Source organism: Equus przewalskii, chromosome 20 (genome assembly GCF_037783145.1).
Source record: "Equus przewalskii isolate Varuska chromosome 20, EquPr2, whole genome shotgun sequence".
NCBI classification, from domain to species: Eukaryota; Metazoa; Chordata; class Mammalia; order Perissodactyla; family Equidae; genus Equus; species Equus przewalskii.
In genome coordinates, this window is record NC_091850.1 from 618,360 (window position 1) to 641,444 (window position 23,085).

General features: G+C 41.0%; 1 long non-coding RNA gene across 1 annotated transcript in view; it reads right to left on the bottom strand.

The window, feature by feature from the left end:
• The window catches only part of LOC139077758 (uncharacterized), an 85,873-nt gene that overhangs the window by 21,466 nt on the left and 41,322 nt on the right, over positions 1 to 23,085 (bottom strand). The window lies entirely within an intron of this gene.

The following is a 23,085-nucleotide window of genomic DNA, read 5'->3' on the forward strand; positions in this document are numbered from 1 at the left end:
GGTGGGCTGATGTGAAAGGTGTTATGGGTTTGACTTCTTTTTCCCAATGGTCAGCTACCTCCCAGGTGTGTCTATTGTTCCCAGAGAATCCAGAGCCTCCTCCCTTCTCTTTCATAAAAGCAGATATCTTGGGATTTTGTAAAGTTACAAGCCACGTTTCCATGCCAAGTGGCTATATTTTGCATGATTGTTCCATCTCCAGAATCCTCCAAAGGAAGCCTCCAGACACAGAACTGTAGCTTCTCAGAACCCTAGAGGACCTTGGAGATCAGCTAGTTACAGGATCACAAATATTTAGCAAGTGTGCCATCTCTCTCTATCCAGGTGTCCATGGCAGACATGACTAATCGAACACATCTTCTTTCCTGTGGAACTCGGGTGTGGCCTCAAAGTCTTTCTCCTCTCAGCCCACAGGAAGCATAGGTACGTCAGGCCTGATCCTGTTGAACCCCTTCACTGGGGAGTGACTTCTCTAGGGTCACCAAGTTCTTAAGTAGTAAAACCAGGGCTCCTCATTCTACGGTATCAGCCATGGCAGCAGCTGGGGCTTTATCCAAGGGAATAGCAGAGCAAGTGGCTGAGACAGGCGTGAGTACACAGGGCCAAGTAGATCTTGGATGATGCATATACTCAGTCTTATACACCCACCATGTATAAACCTGTGGTCCAAACACCCCATGATTCTGGAGTCTCTGAATACAGGGGTCAGCAAATGATGGCCGACTCACCAAATCCAGCCTGCAGCCTGTTTTCACAAATAAAGCTTTATTGGCACACAGTCAAGCTCATTCATTACATATTGTCAATTTCTACCTTTGCCCTGCAACAGCAGACTTGAATAGTTACAACAGACAGCACACGGCCTGCAAAGCCAAAAACATTTACTGCCTGGCCCTTTACAGAAAAAGTGTGCCAACTCCTGCCTTAATATCCTTCCAACAAATTCCCATTTTGCTGAAGTCAGCCGGAGTTGGTCACCACCAAGAACCACACCTGACACAACAGGTGACACAGCACTGAAATCCATGGCTTAGTTCTTCAAGACCCCTGATTAAGGATTTCCCCCAAGTGAGGACTGAAAAGTTCATCCTGGAAGTTTATTACTGAGCATCCAAGGCAGATCCAGGTTTTGCAGGACCTGTATGATTGGTGCGGGAGGAGTTCCTCCTTAAGAAAAATACGAGAATACCAACACGGAGTTAGTACAGCCACATAAGCAGATTCTCAGTCTCTCCAGGGCCTTGGAGGGTCCGTAAAGTGAGAGTCCTGCTGTTCATGCTGTGTTCACTTCACAGCAAGTCCACCTCTGTCCACCTCTGTTCTCCGGGTCATTTTCCAACAGCAGCCAGAATAGTTATTTTGAAATGGAAATCCGACCTGCTGCATGACTTTTTAGAGTCTTTCGGTGGTTTCCCACTCTTCTTTGGATGAGTAAAAAGTCTTAATTTGACTTCTAGGTTCTCATCTCTAACCCTTCACTTTTTTTGTCCCGGCCACTTTGGCCTTCTTTTTTTCCCCCAAATAGACTTTTTCCCACCTCAGGTACCTCTGCCTAGATCATTCCACCCAACCACCTCTTCATCCTCCATTTTAAAGCTCCAGTATCATTTCTTCAGGGAGTCTCCTTGTTCATCACCCCAGACGAGACCAACACTTACAGTTCTCTGTGGGCTTTTTCTTCCAACCACAAGTCATGCTTTAAAATTATGTCTTTAGTTTTGTGATTATTTATTTATAATCTAGCTCCTCCATTTAAAGGCTTCAAGACTAGATTTCTGTTGCCATAAGCCAGTGAGCTTCAGGGGACGATTTGTTACTACAGCATAACCTAACCTACGCTGACTGATATGACAAGCAAAACTGCAGCCTAAAGTGGAGGAGCCAGGTCTAAGAAGTACACATTACAATGAAAGATGCTCCAAGGTCCCCAGCAGCCAAACAGGAAATTCAAAGCCTCCATGAGATAAAAACAAATCTATTTCCTATATTTATGAGTAGTTTATGCTGAGCCACGTTAAAAGTTTATCCACTTAAGCATTTTGCATTATACGCACGTATCAAATCATCACATTGCACACCTTAAACTTCCACAATGTTACATGTCAATACTATCTCAATAAAGCTGGGAAAATTCTTAATCACCAAGTTTTTTTTAATTTTTAAAGTATATCCACTAACAAAGGAGGCACAAGGAACTGATGGCCTAAGCCATCTAAAGGCCTCAGTTCAGCCCAAGACAGGAAAGGGCGCGGACATCCAGCTTTGAGAACTGGGAATACAAACCGGTCTGCCTTCTTTCTGACTGGCTGAGTTATTTAGAGGGTAAAACATTTCGGCTGCTTATGAAGTTGCTCTTCCAGATGATCAGTTATAGGAAATGAAGTCACCCTTATCTCGGCCGATTAATTAAACCAATCGCCCTCCTGTGTAGCTCCTTGCCCACAGTCCACACTATGGCCTCAAGGTGAGCTCCTTATGCCCAGGTGGCTTCTTGTTATGTTCTAACAATATCAGATACAAGAGGGAGACAGGAAGAAGGAAGAGGGACACACGACTTGGCTCTTCCCATGTTGGTGACCAGCAGCATCAGGTCATTCCATTATTCAACTTTCTTGGCCCACGTGCAAAACAAGCATCACTGTGCCCCCTCAAATATACCAGGACCAGCTGGTGAGCAACGCCTCCTCAGAGGAATGGGTGCCAGATCCACATGGTATCCTCCATTCCCTCATCTAAGCTTGTAGGGTCCGGTAACCACAGCTATTCCCTTCTTTTTCAGGCCTAGGCTGCTCAGTTGATTCCACAGAAACCCTCCCTGTTTCAACTCTAGTAGGGCTTTCTTATCTTTCTGGTCATCCAGAATCCACACATTCAATGCCCTCTCTTAAAATATCTTGAGTGCTTCCAAAAGTCCCATGCACCCGTATGTTCATTGAAGCATTATTTACAATATCCAAGATGTGTAAGCAACCTAAGTGCCCATCAACTGATGACTGAGCAAAGAAGATATGGTATATGTATGCAATGAAATACTACTCAGCTATTAAAAAGAATAAAATCATCCCATTCACAACAACATGGATGGACCTTGAGGGAATTATGTTAAGTGAAATAAGCCAGATAGAGAAAGACAATCTCTGTATGACTCCACTCACATGAGGAATTTAAAAATGCAGCCAAAGAGAACAGATTAGTGGCTACCAGGGGAAGAGGGGGTGGGCACAAAGGGTGAAGGGGTGCACCTACAACAGGACTGACAAACAATAATGTACAACTGAAATTTCACAAGATTGTAAACTATCATAAACTCAATAAAAATTAACTTAAAAAAATACCTTGAGTGCTTCTACAACATGAATGAATCTTGAAAATGTGCTAAGTGAAATAAGCCAGACACAAAAGCACATATATTGCATGATTCCACTTATCTGAGGTATCCAGAATAGGCAAATTCATAGAGACAGAAAGTATATTCGAGGTTACCAGGGGCTGGAGGCAGGGGGAATGAGGAGCTCTTGTTTAATGATTACAGAGTTTCTGTTTGTGGTGATGAAAACGTTTTGGAAGTACATAGCCCTGTTGGTTGCACAATATCATGAATATAATTCATTCCACTGAACTTTACACTTAAAAATGGTTAAAATGGGGGGCTGGCCCTGTGGCTGAGTGGTTAAAGTTCCACATGCTCTGCTTTGGCGGCCAAGGTTCACGGGTTCGGATCCTGGGCGCAGACCTACTCCACTCATCAGCCACACCGTGTAGGCACCCCACATGCAAAATACAGGAAGACTGAAAAAAAGAATACAGGAAGATCGGCACAGATGTTAGCTCAGGCAGAATCTTCCTCACCAAAAAAAAAAAAAAGATTAAAATGGCAAATTTTACATTATACATATTTTACTGCAATTTTTAAAAATTAATAATGTAAATAACTGCTCACCCAAAGAAAAATAGAGTTAGTGCCCTTGCACATTACTAACAGAGTGCTTTTTGAATAGAGAGCATGATTAACTTTGGATGGGAAGGCAAGTTTTTACTGAGGAAATGTAATTTAAGGTATAAGAGGAGGTGGTGCTATCTACACGAGACAATGGATGTTAACTAAACCCACTGTGGTAATTATTTCACAATATATGTAAATCAAACCATCATGCTGTACCCCTTAAACTTACACAGTGATGCATGTCAATTATTTCTCAATAAAACTGGGAGAAAAATAATAATGTAATATACAAAAAATGATGAATTATACACTTTAAGTGGGTAAATTGTATGGTATGCAAATTATATTTCAATAAACTTGTTTAAAAATTTTCTTGAGTCCTTTAAAGTGAAGAAAACTACCTTAACCAAATGAAGAAGGTTAACATCAACAGGGATTCATATGGATTTTGTGTACCCTCTGATACGATGTAATTAAAGAGCATTTCACCTCTGGGGTATTCTTTCCATAAACCCACAACCCCATCTAATCATGAGAAAAGCATCAGACAAATTCAGACTGGTTGACAACTAAAGGATAGCTGTCCAGTCCTCCTCAAGACTGTCAAGTTCATAAAGAATAAGGAGAGACTGAGTAACTATCACCAACTGAAGGAGACTGGGGAGATAGACAAACACAATGTGGTAACCTGGACTGGAGCTTGGGACAGAAAGAGGGCAAGAATGGAAAAATTCATAAAACCTTAATAAAGTCTAGAGTTTAGTTTTTGAGAAATAAATAAATGGGGCGTTCTCTTCCCAAAATTCCATAACCCCATGCTAACAATGAGAAAACTTCAGGTAAACCTAAATTGAAGGGCATTCTAATACCTTATCACTACTCTTTAAAACCATCAAGTTCATGAAAAACAGGAAAAGGCAGAGAAACTGTCATGGATCAGAGGAGAATAAAGAAACAAGATCGCTAAATGCAACGTGGTATCCTGCACTGGATCCTGCAACAGAAAAAGGACATTCGTAAGGAAACTGGCGAACTCTGAATAAAGTCTGGAGTTCAGACAGAACTGTGTCAATGTTAGTTTTAATGAATGTACCCTGGTTACATAAGATGTTAACATTAAAAGAATAGAACAGGAACTCCCTGTATTATTTTTGCAACTAAATGTATTCCAAAATGAAGAATTTATTAAAAATAAATGAAAATAACAACTGGGGTAGTTTTCGTTTCCCTGACAACTCTGATTGCTACAGGGTGTAATTATCAGTGATTATAAAGTAGTAGAAATGGACCTACAGTATGTAATCTATGTAAGTGAATTCACCAGTTTTAATCTGTTGCTATTAGAATAGAATGTAATTTCTGAGGCATGATAAAAGATTGGCAAAGTGTACAATTTTTTTACTAGACATTTGTGCAATGATAATTTTTTAGCATTTTAACATTTTTTCCAGTTTTATTGAGATATAATTGACATACAGCACTGTATAAGTTTAAGGTGTACAGCATAATGACTTGACTTACACATTTTGTGAAATGATTACCACAATAAGTTTAGTTAAATACATCAACTCATATAGATACCAAAAAAGGAAAAATAAAAAAACGGTTTTTTCCTTGTGATGAGAACTCTTAGGATCCACTCTCTTAACAACTTTCAAATCACCATCCAGCAGTGTTAGCTATAGTCATCAGGTTGTACATGACGTCCCTAGGACTTATCTATCTTACAACTGGAAGTTTGTGCCTTTTGACCACATTCATCCTATTCCCCCTCTTCCCACACCCACTTTTGGTAACCACAAATCTGATCTCTTTTTCTATGAGTTTGGTTTTGGGTTTTTTCTTTTTTAGATTCCACATATAAGTGAGATCATGTTAAATTTTGACATTATACTTGACTCGAGAAAAATTTAGATTTTGCACCTGGTTCTGGGGTTAGAACACTACGGTACCAAAATGAATTATCATTCAACCGCTCAACACCATCCTGGGTGGGTTTAACCCTTTAAGGCAACGTATCTATTCCTTTGGACAGATTCTTGGTGAGGGGACGGCTGGAGGAGACTAGGGAACTCGTATTGAGCATTTCCTGGCCACACCCAACATTTTCCCACCGATTGTTCTCTAGAATATGGTGAAGCTAGCGTTGATGGGAAGACTGAACGAATGATCCTCCCATCCAAACCACAGAATTAAAGAAGGTTTGCAAACCCAGAAGACACGCCCCTGGTTGTTCACATTGATTGTGCAAATATCCAAGTGGGGTTTTTATGTCACAGTTTCCCAGACTTTGGTCTTTGGCATGCTGTGTCTACATACCCCTGTACTGTTAGTTTGCTTATATTTCTCTTTAAACTGATTCTTTCTTTTACCACTTAAAGGCAAACTGTTGTCCATACAATGGAATATTATTTGGCAATTAAAAAAATGAAGTACTGATGCATGTTATAACATAGATAAAACTTGAAAACATTATGCTCTTAAAGGAGAGGCCACTCTTTCTGGCTTCAGGTGAAGCAAGGACCAACAGGCAGAAATGTTGAGTAAGCAGATTTTAGCTTAACCTGAGGAAGAACCTTCTAGCCCTGTAAACTACCCCCATTGAAACTGCCCAGCTCTGAATTTCAAGACCTCCCTGCTCAGCACCTCTGAAGCTGTTTAAGCAGAGCTCACCCACAACAAGCCCCAAAACAGACTCTGCAAACCCCAGGCCAGCACATAGGAGTTATTCTGCACTGGCAGGCAAAGAAATGCAAATTCCACCAGCCCTGCAGGGAGCTGTTAAAACCCTAACCAATTAGCTCAGAGTTTTATGAGCTAGCAGTAAAACTCCTGGTGGCAGTATAAATTGTTAGAAGCTTTGGGAAGTACTGACTTTGTCAAAACCTATAAAAATGTTCTCTTCTTTTGATCCAGTAATTCCACTTCGGGAAAGTTGACATAAAGAAATAATTCAACAAAAGAAGAAAACATTTAGGGGCCAGCCCAGTGGCACAGCAGTTAAGTTCACACATTCTGCTTTGGTGGCCTGGGGTTCACTGGTTCGGATCCTGGGTGCAGACCTACACACAGCTTGTCAAGCCATGCTGTGGCAGGCGTCCCACATATAAAGTAGAGGAAGATGGGCATGGATGTTAGCTCAGGGCCAGGCTTCCTCAGCAAAAAGAGGAGGATTGGCAGCAGATGTTAGCTCAGGGATAATCTTCCTCAAGAAAAAAGAAGAAGAAGAAAAAATTGTAAGTGGTTATCTCAGCCTTATCTACAATTCTAAAAAGTAACAAGAAGGTTAAGTGAATCTTTATTTATGCACTCCACGGGATATTAAGCAGCCATCGAAGTGGTAATCATGAAGACACATGGCAATAGAGAGGAGAGTGATCATGGAACATTAGGTAGGGGAAAGCGCAGGAGAAAATGATATGTCCTGTGCTGTTCCAACCAAGTGCAAATACACACGCAGATGGGCCTAGAGTGGACGGAAACTAAACGGGGCGAGATTCTCTAAATACAGCATTACTTTTTGCATGTGCTATTTCCTCTGCCTGGAATGTTCTCAAACATATAGACACACACAAATGCACACATTCACATGCACACATATACACTCACATATACCCATGCACATATGTCCACACAATACGCATACAGATACATAAGTACACATTCACATACACACATATGTACTCGTGCATAACATAACTCATGTTATGGGCTGAATTGTGTCCCCCAAAATTTATATGTTAAAGTCCTAACCCCCAGGACCTCAGAGTGTGACTGTATTTGGAGACAAGGTGTTTAAACAGGTGATTAAGGTCAAATGGAGTCATTAGGGTGGGCCCTAATCCAATATGACTGATGTCCTTATGAGAAGAGGAGATCAGGACACAAACAGTTAGGGAAGACGATGTGAAGACAGAGAGAAGATCACCAGCTAACAGTCAAAGAGAGAGGCCTTGAATAAATCAACCAGGTCGATGCCTTGACCTGATACTTCCAGCCTCCAGAACTTTCAGAAAATTAATTTCTGTTGTTCAAGACACCCATTGTCTGATATTTTTTAATGGCAGCCTTAGGAAGCTAATACGCACACAAACCTATGCCTACACAATAGACATACACACGTATATATTCATATACACACACACATGCCCACACAATACACATATACACATATGTACACATTTGCATACACACGTAGATACTCGTATGCATACACATGTGCCCACACAGTACATATACACGCATGTGTACACATTCACACACATGTAGACATTCATATACACACATATGCCCACACAGTACACATACACATATGTACACATTCACACACGTAGACACTCATATACACACATATGTACACATTCGCACACACATGTAGACACTCATATACACACATGCTCACATAATACACGTATACACATATGTACACATTTTCATACACAGACACTCATATACACACACATATGCCCACACAGTACACATACACACACATATACACATTCGCACACACGCGTAGACACTCATATGCCCACCCAGTACACACACACATATGTACACATTTGCACACACACATAGACACTCATATGCCCACACATATGCCCATACAGTACACATACACACATATGTACACATTCATACGCACACATGTATACACTCATATGTACACATAGACATATGTCCACACAATACACATACACAAACACTCCCTTCTCCTTTAAGACCTGGCTCACCTCACTACTTCTCTGATTGCATTCCCTGGCCCTTTCATGAGTTCCTTTTTCTTCTATTATCTAACCAGTTTATTCATTCTTTCATCCCACAAATATCTGTTGAGCACTCACATTCCTCCAAGAGCTGGTAATACAGCAGTGACCAGACCCAATCTCTTCTCCCTGGCACTCACACTCAATTATAATATGTATCTCATTGAGTTGGAGTTTTTGTTTATATGCCTACCTTCTACCTCAGACTATGAACTCATAGGATATCTAGCAAATAATACTTGTATCTGTAGAGAAGAGACTTAATAGATTTCTGTTGACCTCATAGGTAGATAGATGGATAAATTTGCCAAATAAAGAATTGTCTTAGGTTGGTGGAATCTGGGTTTCTTGATTTGATAACTTGGATTCCCCTAAAAGCAACTGCTAAGACAAGTCTTTAGGTGCAAGATGACTCCAGGAATAATGATGAAGGAGCTGAGAAGTGAGATGGAGCAGGGAGGCAAGCCAGTAAAGAGAGAGTTAATGAATTGAGCCTCAATTCTGCTGGAGGCCTATGGGAGACGGAACAGAACATGCCTCATAATTGTCCCACTGAGTGGCAAAGGATATGGGTATTTATCCATCATCTGATTGGCTTGGGGTTGCTTCTGTGGGTTTTAATTCCCTTGACATGTGCAGTCCTTCTCATGTAGGACCAAGCACGCTTAGGCATCTGATGAATCTGGTCAGGCAGAAAGATGCAAATGTTGGAGGCAAGAAGCCATCAACATATGCAGGATCTGTCCCCCAAACCTGAAGGTGACCTCTGAGGTGGACAGGTCACAAGTCCCTGACAGTATCTACTATCCTTCTGTTTCCATTTTTTTAATTTGGGAAGAAGTTGGTTTCTGTTACATGTTCTTTCAAGGAGAGGTGGTGTCTGTGTGTGTGTGCGTGTGTGCATGCGTATGCTTTCAATTTTGGAAGGAAGAAGTTCTGTGCCTACTCAGTATCTCTATCTGTCATAGTATTGCAGAAAAGATTCCTGCTTTGGGTGGGATATCAACCTAGAACAGGGGTCAACATATCACGGCCCACCAAATCTTGTCCAATGCCTGTTTTGTAAAACAGAGTTTTATTGGCACAAATTCACTACAATTCTTTCACTTGTTGCCTATGGCTTCTTTTGAACTACAAAGGTAGAGATGGGTAATTGCAGCAGAGATGGTATGGCTCACAAAGCGAATATATTTCTCTCTGGCCCTTTCTAGAAAAAGTTTGCCAACCTCTGAGCTACACAACTCTAACACTCATTCTTGTTTCTCTAAGACCATTTTAGGGGCTCCCTGGAGCTACGGATAAGTCATTTCTCCTTTTTTTCCTACTCCAAGTTGCTGCTTGACTGGTCAGGAGAGAAAATAAGAGGAAGAAACAGGCAGACACATTCTCTTAAAGGGAAAGGAAGTGACATCACTGTGAACCTGTATGTTCTTCACATGCACCCCTCATTTAACTTCCTGTCACAAGGAGCCTGCACAAGACGTGGCTACCGCCAATCTCTGTCTTCAGAGAAGAGATTAAAGCTTTGAGAGATGAGAGTATCACAAGCCAGTAAGTGACACAAGCCAATTCCATCTGTGCTCTGAACTCTTCCCACATTTAGTTTCCTTAAAAGGGCACCAATATTGATCATGCTTCAGACCCAGGACAGGAACAGAGACTCCAGAGCAAACCTCTGAGCCACTGTGAGTCAGGAACAAAGGAGATGGAGAGGGAGAGACCTGAGGCCAGTGTCAGGGTGTGGTAAAACTGATACCAACCCTGACATCAGTTTCCCTACATTAAACCCAGCATATATGGGGTTAAAACCAAAACACTCATTCCCTGCTTACTCCCTGGCTTCCTGGCTCCAGAATCTACTATCCTCCATGGAAACAGACACAGCCAGGGATAAGCACCTGGACTCATTATCTCCTCCCCACAAAGAGATACAGGCTGGTGGGAAAGCTGCCGGCCAGTGAGGTCGCAGGCTCCCTCCTCTCTGCAAGTCGTCTCAAGGTCAAAGACAGGCTGGTGGGAAAGCTCTGACCAGCAAGACCATATGTGTCTTGAAATTGACTTGCTGTGCAACGGGTGAGTGAACTCACTTCAGGTTCGATATCAGAACCTTATTCTAGCTGTTGGGAAAGAGCTTGACTTTCCAAATCTGGGGGGTGGCCCACCATGCCCTGCTCGCAAGCCTGCTAGTCATCAGGGTATCATAGCTAAAGCAATATGCTTTACCTCACCTTCCTTCTGCTGATAAAGCCTAAATGGGAGGGGGCTGAGCCTCAGAGATTCCTCACAAATACAGTCATGTGCAGCATAACAACGTTTCAGTCAATGACAGACTGTATATATGACAGTGGCCCTATAAGACCAAAATGGAGCTGAAAAATTCCTATCACCTAGTGATGTCATAGACATCGTAACGTCATAACACGATGCATTATCACCTGTTTGTTGTGATGCTGGTGTAAACAAACCTACTGCACTGCCAGCTGTATAAAAGTATAGTACATATAATTACGTGCAGTACATAATACTTGATAATAAACAAGTATGTTACTGGCTTATGTATTTACTATACTACACTTTTTCTTATTATTTTAAAGTGTGATTTTTCTACTTAGAAAAAAGTTTAATGAGCCAGCCCTGATGGCCTAGTGGTTAAGTTCGGTGCTCTCACCACTTCAGCAGCCCGGGTTCAATTCCCAGGCACAGAACCATGCCACTCGTCTGTCAGTAGCCATGCTGTGGTGGTGGCTCACAAACAAGAACCAGAAGGACTTACAAGTAGAATATACAACTATGCACTGGGGCTTTGGGGAGGGAAAAAAGAAGAGGAAGATTGGCAACAGATTGCTTTGCTCACCATGGTCCCTAAGTGTAAAAATCCACTGCTAGTGTTGCCAGTAACAAGCTATGTTGAAATTAAAAGTGATTAAGGACTGCAAAGGTTGAAAATCAGTGACGGTTATTGCTCACCACTTAGGCACATTCCATTCCACTATAGCTACAATCTTGAAGAACAAAAACAAAGTGATGGAAGCTGTTAAAGGATCTGCTTCATTGAAGGCAACAAGAAGGGCCTGTATCAGACATGGAGAAACTTCTGATGACCTGGACTGAAGACCAGACGCAGAAGCATATCCCTTTCAGCACCATGACAATCACGGCCAAAGCAAAAAGTTTGTGATGTTGAAAGAAAAGGCTGGACTTGACTACAAAGTGGAATTTGCTGCTAGCTCTGGGTGGTTTAAACAACCCAGGAGGTGTTATTCATTACATAATGTGAGGGTGAGTGGTGAGTCTGCAAGTGCTGATGTGAAGGCATCTGAAGAATTTGGGAAACTCTAGATATGCTGATTATGAAGGAAATCTCTGGAAACGGATGCTTGAAAGGCTTCCATCCGTAAGAAGGCCAAGTCAATGCCAGACTTCCAGGCTTTTCAGGACAGGATAACAGTCTTGCTTGGGGGCACTGTCACAGGCCACAAATTGAAAGCCTTTGTGATCTGGCACAGTGAAAACCCCAGGGCCTTCAAGTCTATCAATAAGCACACACTGCCAGTGTACTACAGGAGCAGTAAGAAGTCATGGATGATCCAGCTCCTCTTCCAAGATGCCCCCCTGTAATGCTGTGCCAGCAAAAAGGAGAAGTACTGTTTGGAGAATAACATACCTCTCAAGATTTTGCTTATCGTTGATAATGTTCATGGATATCCTCTTTTTATTGGTGATCTTTATCCCAATACTAAAGCAGTGTTTCTCCCTCCAAACACCACTTCTTCTACCCAACCAATGAATCAAGGAGTTACAGAAGCTTTTAAGGCCTTCTACCTGAAGAGAACATTTGCCCAGGCTATTGCTGCAACTAAAGAAGATGCTGAGAAGACACTGATGCAATTCTGGAAGGATTACAACATCTGTGACTGCATCAAGAACTTGGCTTGGCTTGGGGTGATGTCGCCAAGAAGTGTATGAATGGCATCTGGAAGAAGACACTCAAGAGGCTCATCCATGACTTCAAAGGACTTGCCAAGGATGAGGAGGTTGCAAACATCCACAAGGCTGTGGTTGGGATGGCAAACAGCTTTAACCTGGGTGTGGATGGGGACGACACTGAGGAACTGCTGGAGGTGGCTCCTGAGGACTTGACTAATGAGGAGTCGTTGGAGCTGGAACAGGAACGTATAGCTGAAGAAGACGCAAGAGAAAAGGAAACAGCAGAAGAAAAGGAAGAAGAATTCCAGAGAAATTTCACAGTGAAGGGCTGAGCAGAAGCTTCTGCAGACCTCAACAAGCTCCTTAAAAGGTTTGAAAACATAGACCCCCAACACCAAAAGGTTTTCATTAATAGAGAGGAATGTTCACGGTGCGCTATCTGCTTACAAGTAAATCTATGATGAAAAAAAGAAACAAACCAAGCAAACCACCAACGACATATTTCTTAAAGGAGTGACACCTCCTCAAGAAGAGCCTCAGGCAGGTCCTTCAGGAGGTGTTGCAGAAGAAGGCGTTGTTATCACAGGAGATGACAGCTCTACGCTTGTTCCTGCCCTGAAGACCTTCCAGCAGGACAAGATGTGGAGGTGCAGTGGTATTGATGACCCTGACCCTGTGTAGGCCTAGGCTAATGTATGTGTTTGTATCTTAGCTTTTAACAAAAAAAGTTTAAAAAGTAAAAAAAAGATTGAGAAAAGCTTATAGAATAAGGCTATAAAGAAAGAAAGTAGTTTTGTACAGCTGTACAATGTGTTTTGTGTTTCAAGCTAAGGGTTATTACAAATTAGTCAAAAAGTTTTAAAAAATTAAAAAGTTTATATAGTAAAAATTTGCAGTAAGCAAAGGTTAATTTATTATTGAAGAAAGAAAAATATTTTTCTATAAATTTAGTGTACCCTAAGCGTACAGTGTTATAAAGTCGACAGCAGTGTCCAGTGATGTCCTAGGCCATCACATTCACTCACCACTCACTCACTCACTCACCCAGAGCAACTTCCAGTCCTGCAAGCGTCATTCACAGTAAGTGTCCTATAGAGGTGTACAATTTTTATCTTTTATACCCTATTTTTACTGTACCTTTCTATGTTTACATACACAAATACTTGCCACTGAGTTACAATTGCCTATAGGATTTAATACAGTAACATGCTGTATAAGTTTGTAGCCTCAGAGCAATAGGCTGCACCATATAGCCTAGGTGTGTAGTAAGCTATACCATCCAGGTTTGTGTAAGTACCCCCTATGATGTTTACACTATGATGAAACTGCCTAACAACACATTTCTCAGAACGTGTCCCTGTCGTCACATGACCCATGACTGTATTTATAGTCACCTAGATATTCTCAGACAATAGCAGGCAGAGAAGTCCTTAGCTCCATGGTCCTTGACCCTGGCTGTACCTCACACTCCCAAACCCAACAGTTCTGATTCAATAAGCCTGAAGTAAATCCCAGGCAATTACATTTTTTTTATTGAGTTATTGATAGGTTACAATCTTGTGAAATTTCAGTTGTACATTAATGTTTGTCAGTCATGTTGTAGGTGCACCCCTTCACCCTTTGTGCCCACCCCCCACCCCACCTTTCCCCTGGTATCCACTAAACTGTTCTTAGTCCATAATTTTAAATTCCTCATATGAGTGGAGTCATACACAGATTATCCTTCTCTCGCTGGCTTATTTCACTTAACATAATTCTCTCAAGGTCCATCCATGTTCTTGCAAATGGAATGATTTTGTTCTGTTTTGCAGCTGAGTAGTATTCCATTGTATATATGTACCACATCTTCTTTATCCATTCGTCTGTTGCTGGACACTTAGGTTGCTTCCACGTCTTGGTTATTGTAAACAGTGCTGCAATAAACATTGGGGTGCATAGGACTTTTGGGATTGCTGACTTCAAGCTCTTTGGATAAATACCCAGTAGTGGGATGGCTGGATCGTACGGTAGTTCTATTTTTAATTTTTTGAGGAATCTCCATACTGTTTTCCATAGTGGCTGCACCAGTTTGCAATCCCACCAGCAGTGTATGAGGGTTCCTTTTTCTCCGCAACCTCTCCAACATTTGTTGCTATTAGTTTTAGATATTTTTGTCATTCTAACGGGTGTAAGGTGATATCTTAGTGTAGTTTTGATTTGCATTTCCCTGATGATCAGCGATGATGAGCATCTTTTCATGTGCCTATTGGCCATCAGTATATCTTCTTTGGAGAAATGTCTGTTCATGTCTCCAGTCCATTTTTTGATTGGGTTGTTTGATGTTTTGTTGTTGAGTTGCGAGAGTTCTTTATATATTATGGATATTAAGCCTTTGTCAGATATATGACTTGCAAATATTTTTTCCCAGTTAGTGGGTTGTTTTTTTGTTTCAATCCTGTTTTCATTTGCCTTGAAGAAGCTCTTTAATCTGATGAAGTCCCATTTGTTTATTCTTTCTATTGTTTCCCTTCTCTGAGAAGGCATGGTGTCCGAAAAGATCCTTTTAATACTGATGTCAAAGAGTGTACTGCCTACGTTTTCTTCCAGAAGCCTTATGGTTTCAGGTCTCACCTTTAGGTCTTTGATCCATTTTGAGTTTATTTTTGTGAATGGTGAAAAAGAATGGTCAATTTTCATTCTTTTACATGTGGCTTTCCAGTTTTCCCAGCACCATTTGTTGAAAAGACTTGGCAATGACATTTTTTAAAACTCCCCAGATGATGTTAACATGCCACTTGGGTTTGTGTCCTTCTGCTAATTGACACCTACAAAATAGTGTTTATAGCTTGCAGAGGCCAAACATCCAGACAGGAGTGGAGTCTGTGAACCCACCTTTCCCTGGAAGGTGGGATGCTGTTACCATCAAGCCAAACCCAGTTGTCTCCTTTACTTGGAATTGTGAGAAGCCAAAACAAGGGATTGATTGGGAACTTACTCCCACCCCAAGAGCATGCTTTATCCAATATGGAAGCAAGTATATGGATTTGAAAATCTGGTGCTGTCACTCACTCTATGAGTGAGACTGGGAAAATCACATGACCAGCCTGAGACTCAGTTGCCTCATCAATAAAATGGAGTGAGACTTTCAGAGGAGTGACAGCAGCATCATGGTGGAGTGAGTTGTTCCCTTTTGCTCTCCATTCTAAGTTACAACTACACAGACATCCATTAAACAACAGAGGACTCCCTACACAACACAATAGGACACTTGAGAGATCCACACAGCCGTACATCTGAAGGTGGGTGTATTGGATCTCCAGGAAGTCATGAAACTAGGTGAGGGAGCCCTTCCCCCTCCAGGACAACAGCGATCCAGGTCATAGGTCCTCACACAATGGCTGGCCCAACTATAAGAGGAGGTGAGGGCAGCCAACCTGAGAACAAATGCTTTCAGAGTGGTAGCCTGGCCCACAGGAGCACCCACCATGCAATGGCAGCCTGGCCCATGACACTCCCCACAGAGTGGCAGCAGATCAGCCTTTGTGAAGGGACCCCCCCTCACCTAGCACAGCAGCTCAGCCAGTCCCCCCCCCCACCAAAGTGCAGTTGTCCCACCTGCATGACAGTGGTCCACTGTCAGAGCACAGAGGCCCTGCCTGTGTGTGCATACATGACCCACCAAGTGGCTTCAGCCAGCAAAGAAATGCAGAGCACGTCTACTGGCACAACTTCTAGCAGAAGGGGCAGGATCAGAACACACAACCAACACATAACACACAACCAGCAGTGGCAGGTGGAATCTGTGACCTGAAACTACCACAAATGCATCATGAAAGGATCAGTTCATCAAACACCATGAAGAGCTACATTAACACTCCAGAGCAAAAGGAAAATGACAAGTCTCCAGAAACCAATCCTGAACTCACAGAAAGTTACAATCTAAACGACAGAGAATTCAAAATAGTTATCATAAAGAAACTCAATGAGTTAAAAGAAAACTCAGAAAGACAGTTCAATGAGCTCAGGAATAAAATTAATGAGCAGAAGGAATACTTCACCAAAGAGACTGAAGCTCTAAAAAAAAAAAACAGAAATTCAGTATATGAAGAACACAATTAATGAGATAAAAAATAATCTAGAGAGAGATGTCAGCAATGTAGCAGAGTGAGCTGTTCCTTTATCTCTCTCCCACTTTGAACTACACCTAAATGGATATTCATTGACCAATGGAGGACACCACACAGCACAGCAGGACGCCTGAGAGACCCACACAGCTGTACATCTGAAGGTGGGCGGACTGGGCCCCCAGGAAGTAGTGGAGATAGGTGAGCCCACCTCTATCCTTCCCCAGCAGCCTCGTGCATGCATGTGAACACTTTCCCAGGCAGCGAGAGCACCCACAGTACCTCTGCAGTCCCGCAAGTGGGAATGCACCTCAGCAAAACTGTAAGAGGAGGCAGCAGCAGCCCTAAGCCCACACACAAACACTTTACCAGTCAGTGGGAGAGCCCACCATGCTGATGTGGTCCCAACCAGTGGTCCAGACTCGGACTCTGTGAAGAAGCCCTGCCTACCAAATACAGTGGCTGGCGCAACCGTAAGAAGAGATGGCAGCAGATCTACACACACGTGAGCACTTCCCAGCAAGTGAGAGTGCCCATAGCAATGCTGCAGCCCCACACATGGGAGCACACCTTGTTGCGACTATAAGAAGAGGTGGTGGCAGCCCCGGGCCCACACACAAACACTTTCCTGGCTGGTGGGAGAGCCCACTGTATCCCCACAACTTCTGGCAGATGGAGTGAGATCAGAAACACAGCTCCTGCTTACCCCCAGCAGTAGCAGATGGACTCTTCAACCTGATACTACCTCAAATGCACCAGAAAAGGATTAGTTCACCAAACACCATGAGAAACTACAGCAGAAATTCAGAGCAGAAGGAGAATGACAAGTCTCCAGAAACCAACCCTGAAGTCACAGAAATTTACAATCTAAATGACAGAGAATTCAAAATAGTTGTCATAAATAAACTCAATGAGTTGCAATAAAACTCAGAAAGACAGTTCAATGAACTCAGGAATAAAATTAATGAAAAGAAGGAATACTTCACGAAAGAGATTAAACTATGAAAAAAAACAAGTAGAAATTCTGGATATGAAGAACACAATTAATGAGATTTAAAAAATCTAGAATCCTTAAAAAATAGAGCAGACATTATGGAGGAAAGAATTAATGATTCAGCAGACAGGAATGTACAAATGCTTCCAGTGGAGGAGAAGAGAGAACTAAGATTTTTTAAAAATGAAGAAATTCTTTCAGAAATATCCAACTTAATTAGGAAAAGCAACATAAATATTATAGGTACCCCAGATGGAGAAGGGAAGGAGAAAGGGGCAGAGATCTTGTTCAAAGAAATAATAGCTGAGAACTTCCTAAACCTGGGGAAGGAACTTGACTTACAATACATGAAGCCAATATAACTCCTAATTACATCAGTGCAAAAAGACCTTCTCCAAGACGTATACTATTAAAACCGGCAAAAGTCAATGACAAAGAAACAACAGTATGGGCAGCAAGGCAGAAGAAAACAACCTACAAAAGAACCCCTATCAGGCTTTCAGCAGATTTCTTGGCAAAAACATTACAGGCTAGGAGAGAGTGGAATTATATATTCAAAATGCTGAATGACAAAAACTTTCAGTCAAGAATATTCTATCTAGTGAAACTATCCTTCAGATATGATGGAGAAATAGAATCTTTCCCAGATAAACAAAAGCTGAGGGAGTTCCTTGCCACTAGACCTGCCTTACAAGAAGTGATCAAAATGCCCTCCTACCTGAAACAAAAGGTAAAGGTTTACAAAGCTTTGATCAAGGAGATAAGCAGACAGACAATTAGAAAACTGCAGCTCTCTTTCAGAACAGGAGAGCAAATACGTAGTTATAAATTAAAAGATAAAGGGAAGGAAAGCATCAAAAGTAACTATAAGCACTTAACTTAGTCACAAACTCACAACAAAAAACAGAATAATTTGTGACAATAACTCAGAAGGAGAAGAGGAAAGGGATGGAACTTCCATAGGCAAATGGAGATAAGAGGCTATCAGAAAATGGACTATCTCATCTACGAGATCTTTATACAAATTTCACATTACCACTAAAAAAAAAACAGAGCAGAGTCACAATTCATAAAAAAAGGAGAAAATGACAAAACTGTAAAGGCAGTCAGAAATAGAAAGGAAGAGAAACAATGGAGATACAGAACTGGAAAACAAGAGAGAAAATGGCAGTATTTAGCCCTCATATATCAATAGCTACTCTAAATGTAAATGGATTGAATTCTCCAATCAAAAGACACAGAGTAACTGGATGAAATAAAAAACAAGATCCAGGGACCAGCCCGGTGGTGTTGTGGTTAAGTTCACGCACTCCACTTTGCAGGCCCGGACCCTGGGCATGGACATATCACTACTTGTCAGGCCACAATGTGGTAGCATCCCACATAAAGTATGCGAAGATTGGCACAGATATTAGCTCAGTGACAATTTTCCTCAAGGAAAAAGAGGAAGATTGGCAACAGATGTTAGCTCAGGGCCGATCTTACTCAAAAAAAAAAAAAAATAGGACCCAATAATATGTTGCTTTCGGGAAACACATCTCAGCTCTAAAGACAAACATAGGCTCAGAGTGAAGGGATGGAAGACAATACTCCAAGCTAATGGTAAACAAAAGAAAGCAGGTGTTGCCATACTTATATAAGACAAAGCAGACTTCAAGATAAAAAAGACAATGAGAGACAAAGAGGTGCAGTATATAATGATAAAAGGGACATTCCACCAAGAGGACATGACACTTATTAATATATATGCACCTAACACAGGGGCACCAAAGTATATAAAGCAACTATTAACAGACCTTAAGAGAGAAATAAACAGCAACACAATAACAATAGGGGACCTCACCACCCTCCTACATCAATAGACAGATCATTCAGACAGAAAGTCAACAAGAAAATGGTGGATTTAAATGAAACACTTGATCAGATGGACTTAATAGACATGCATAAAACATTCTATCCCAAAATAGCAGAATATACATTCTTCCCAAGTACACAAAGATCATTCTCAAAGATAGACGATATGTTGGGAAACAAGGCAAGCCTCAACAAATTTAAGAAGAATTGAAATCATCTCAAGCATCTTTTCCAACCACAAGGCTATGAAACTAGAAATCAACTACAAAAAGAAAAACTAGAAAAGTCACAAACATGTGGAGACTAAACAACATGCTACTGAACAACCATTGGATGAATGAATAAACCAAAGGAGAAAAGAAAAAAATACCTGGAGACAAATGAAAATGAAAACAACATGTCAACTCTAATGAGATGCAACAAAAGTGGTTATAAGAGGGAAATAGATAGCAACACAGGCCACCTCTACAAACAAGAAAAATCTCATGGGCCGGCCTGGTGGTGCAGTGGTTAGGTTTGCACATTCTGCTTCAGCAGCCTGGGGTTCGCCAGTTTGGATCCCAGGTGCAGACATGGCACCACTTGGCAAGCCACGCAGTGGCAGGCATCCCACATATAAAGTAGAGGAAGAAGGGCACGGATGTTAGCTCAGGGCCACTCTTCCTGAGCAAAAAGAGGAGGATTGGCAGCAGATGTTAGCTCAGGGCTAAACTTCCTCAAAAAAAAAAAAACCTCAAGTGATCTTAAACTACATCTAACAGAACTAGAAGAAGAAGAACAAACAAAGCTCAAAGTCAGTAGAATGAGGAAAATAATAAAAATTAGAGCAGAAATAAATGAAATAGAGACTAAAAAGAAAAACCAGTAGAAAGGATCAATGAAACTAAGAGCTGGTTCTTTTAGAAGATAAATAAAGGGGCCGGACAAAAACAGACACACAGATCAATAGAACAGAATTGAGAGCCCAGAAATAAACCCACACATTTATGGTCAGCTAATATTCAACAAGGGAGCCAAGAGCATACGATGGAGAAAGGAGAGTCTCTTCAATAAATGGTCTTGGGAAAACTGGACAGCCACATGCAAAAGAATGAAAATAGACCATTCCCTTACACCATGCACAAAAATCAACTCAAAATGGATTAAAGATTTGGATGTAAGACCTGAAACCATGAAACTTCTATAAGAAAACATAGGCAGTACGCTCTTTGACAGCGTTCTTAGCAGCATATTTTCAAGTACCATGTCTAACCAGGCAAGGGAAATGAAAGAAAAAATGAACAAATGGGACTACATCAAACTAAAAAGCTTCTGCACAGCAAAGGAAACCATCAACAAAACGAAAAGACAACCTAACAATTGGGAGAAGATATTTGCAAACCATATATCAGATAAGGAGTTAATATTCAAAATATACAAAGAACTCATATAGCTCAACAACCCAATTAAAAAATGGGCAAAAGATCTGAACAGAGATTTCTCCAGAGAAGACATACGGATGGCCAACATGCATGTGAAAAGATGCTCAACATCATTAGCTATCAGGGAAATGCAAATCAAAACTACAATGAGGTATCACCTCGCTCCGGTCTGAACGGCTATAATTAACAAGACAGGAAACAACAAATTTTGTAGAGGATGTGGAGAGATGGGAACCCTCATACACTGCTCGTGGGAGTGCAAACTGGTACAGCCACTATGGAAAGCAGTATGGAGTTTCCTCAGAAAATTAAGGATAGATCTACCATATGATCCAGCTATTCCACTGCTGGGTATTTATCCAAAGATCTTGAAAACACAAAAGCATAAAGATACATGCACCCCTATGTTCATCGCAGCATTATTCACAATAGCCAAGACTTGGAAGCAATCTAGGCGCCCATCAGGGACGAATGGATAAAGAAGATGTGGTATTTATACACTATGGAATACTACTCAACCATAAGAAATGATGAAATCTGGCCATTTGTGACAACATGGATGGACCTTGAGGGCATTATGCTGAGTGAAATAAGTCAGAGACAGAAAGTCAAATACCACATGATCTCACTCACAAGTAGAAGATAAAAACAATGACAAACAAACACATAGCAACAGAGAATGGATTGGTGGTTACCATGGGGGAAGTAGGGGAAGGGCAAAAGGGGTGATGAGGCTCACATGTGAGGGGATGGACTATAATTAGTTTTTGGGTGGTGAAGATGATGTAATCTACACAGAATTCGGAATATATTATGATGTACATCCAAAAGCTATATTAAGTTATAATCCAATGTTACTGCAATTAAAAATATAAATAAATAAATAAATAAACAAACAAACAAAATTACCTGTAACTGGGAAAAAAAGGTTTTTCAAGTTACAAGAATAAGGTCTGGGGATGTAATAAACAGCATGGTGATAGTGAAAGTTGCTAAGAGAGTAGATCTTGAAAGTTCTCAAACATACATCTTGTAACTATGTGAGATGATAGAGGTGTTAACTACCCATATTTTGTGGTAATAATCATTTCACAATATATACATATATCAAACCATCATGTTGTATTCCTTAAACTTACACAATGTTATATGTCAATTATATCTCAATAAAGCTCGGAAAATTTTAAAAATAAATAAATAAAGGGGCTGGCCCCATGGCCGAGTGGTTAAGTTCCTGCACTCCGCTTCAGCGGCCCAGGTTCGGATCCTGGGCACAGACTTGGTACTGCTCACTAGGCCATGTTGAGGCGGCGTCCCACATGCCACAACTAGAAGGACCCACAACTAAAATATATAACTATGTACTGGGGGTATTTGGGGAGAAAAAAGCAGGAATAAAAAAGAAGACAAATCAAATTGACAACTCTTAGCCAGGCTCACCAAGAAAAAAAGAGAAGGCTCAAATACATAAAATTATAAATGAAGGAGAAATTACAATGAACACCGCAGAAATACAAAGGATTATAAGAAAATACTATGAAAAACTATATGCCAACAAGTTGGATAACCTAGAAGAATTGGATAAATTCTTAGACTCATATAACCTCCCAGAACAGAATCAATAAAAAATAGAGAATCTGAATAGACCAATCACAAGTAAACAAATTGAAACAGTAATCAAAAACCTCCCAAAGAACAAAAGTCCAGGACCAGGTGGCTTCTCTGGAGAATTCTACCAAACATTGAAAGAAGATTTAATACCTATCCTCCTCAAACAACTCCAAAAAATTGAAGAAGATAGAATGCTTCCTGACACATTCTATGAGACCAACATTACCATGATGCCAAAACCAGACAAGGACAACACAAAGAAAGAAAATATTGCTGATGAATATAGATGCAAAAATCCTCAACAAGATATTGGCAAACCAAATACAGCAATACATTAAAAGGATTATACACGATGAACAAGTGGGATTTATCCCAGGGACACAAGGATAGTTCAACATCCACAAATCAATCAATATGATACACCACATTAACAAAATGAGGAATAAAAACCATGTGATCATCCCAATAG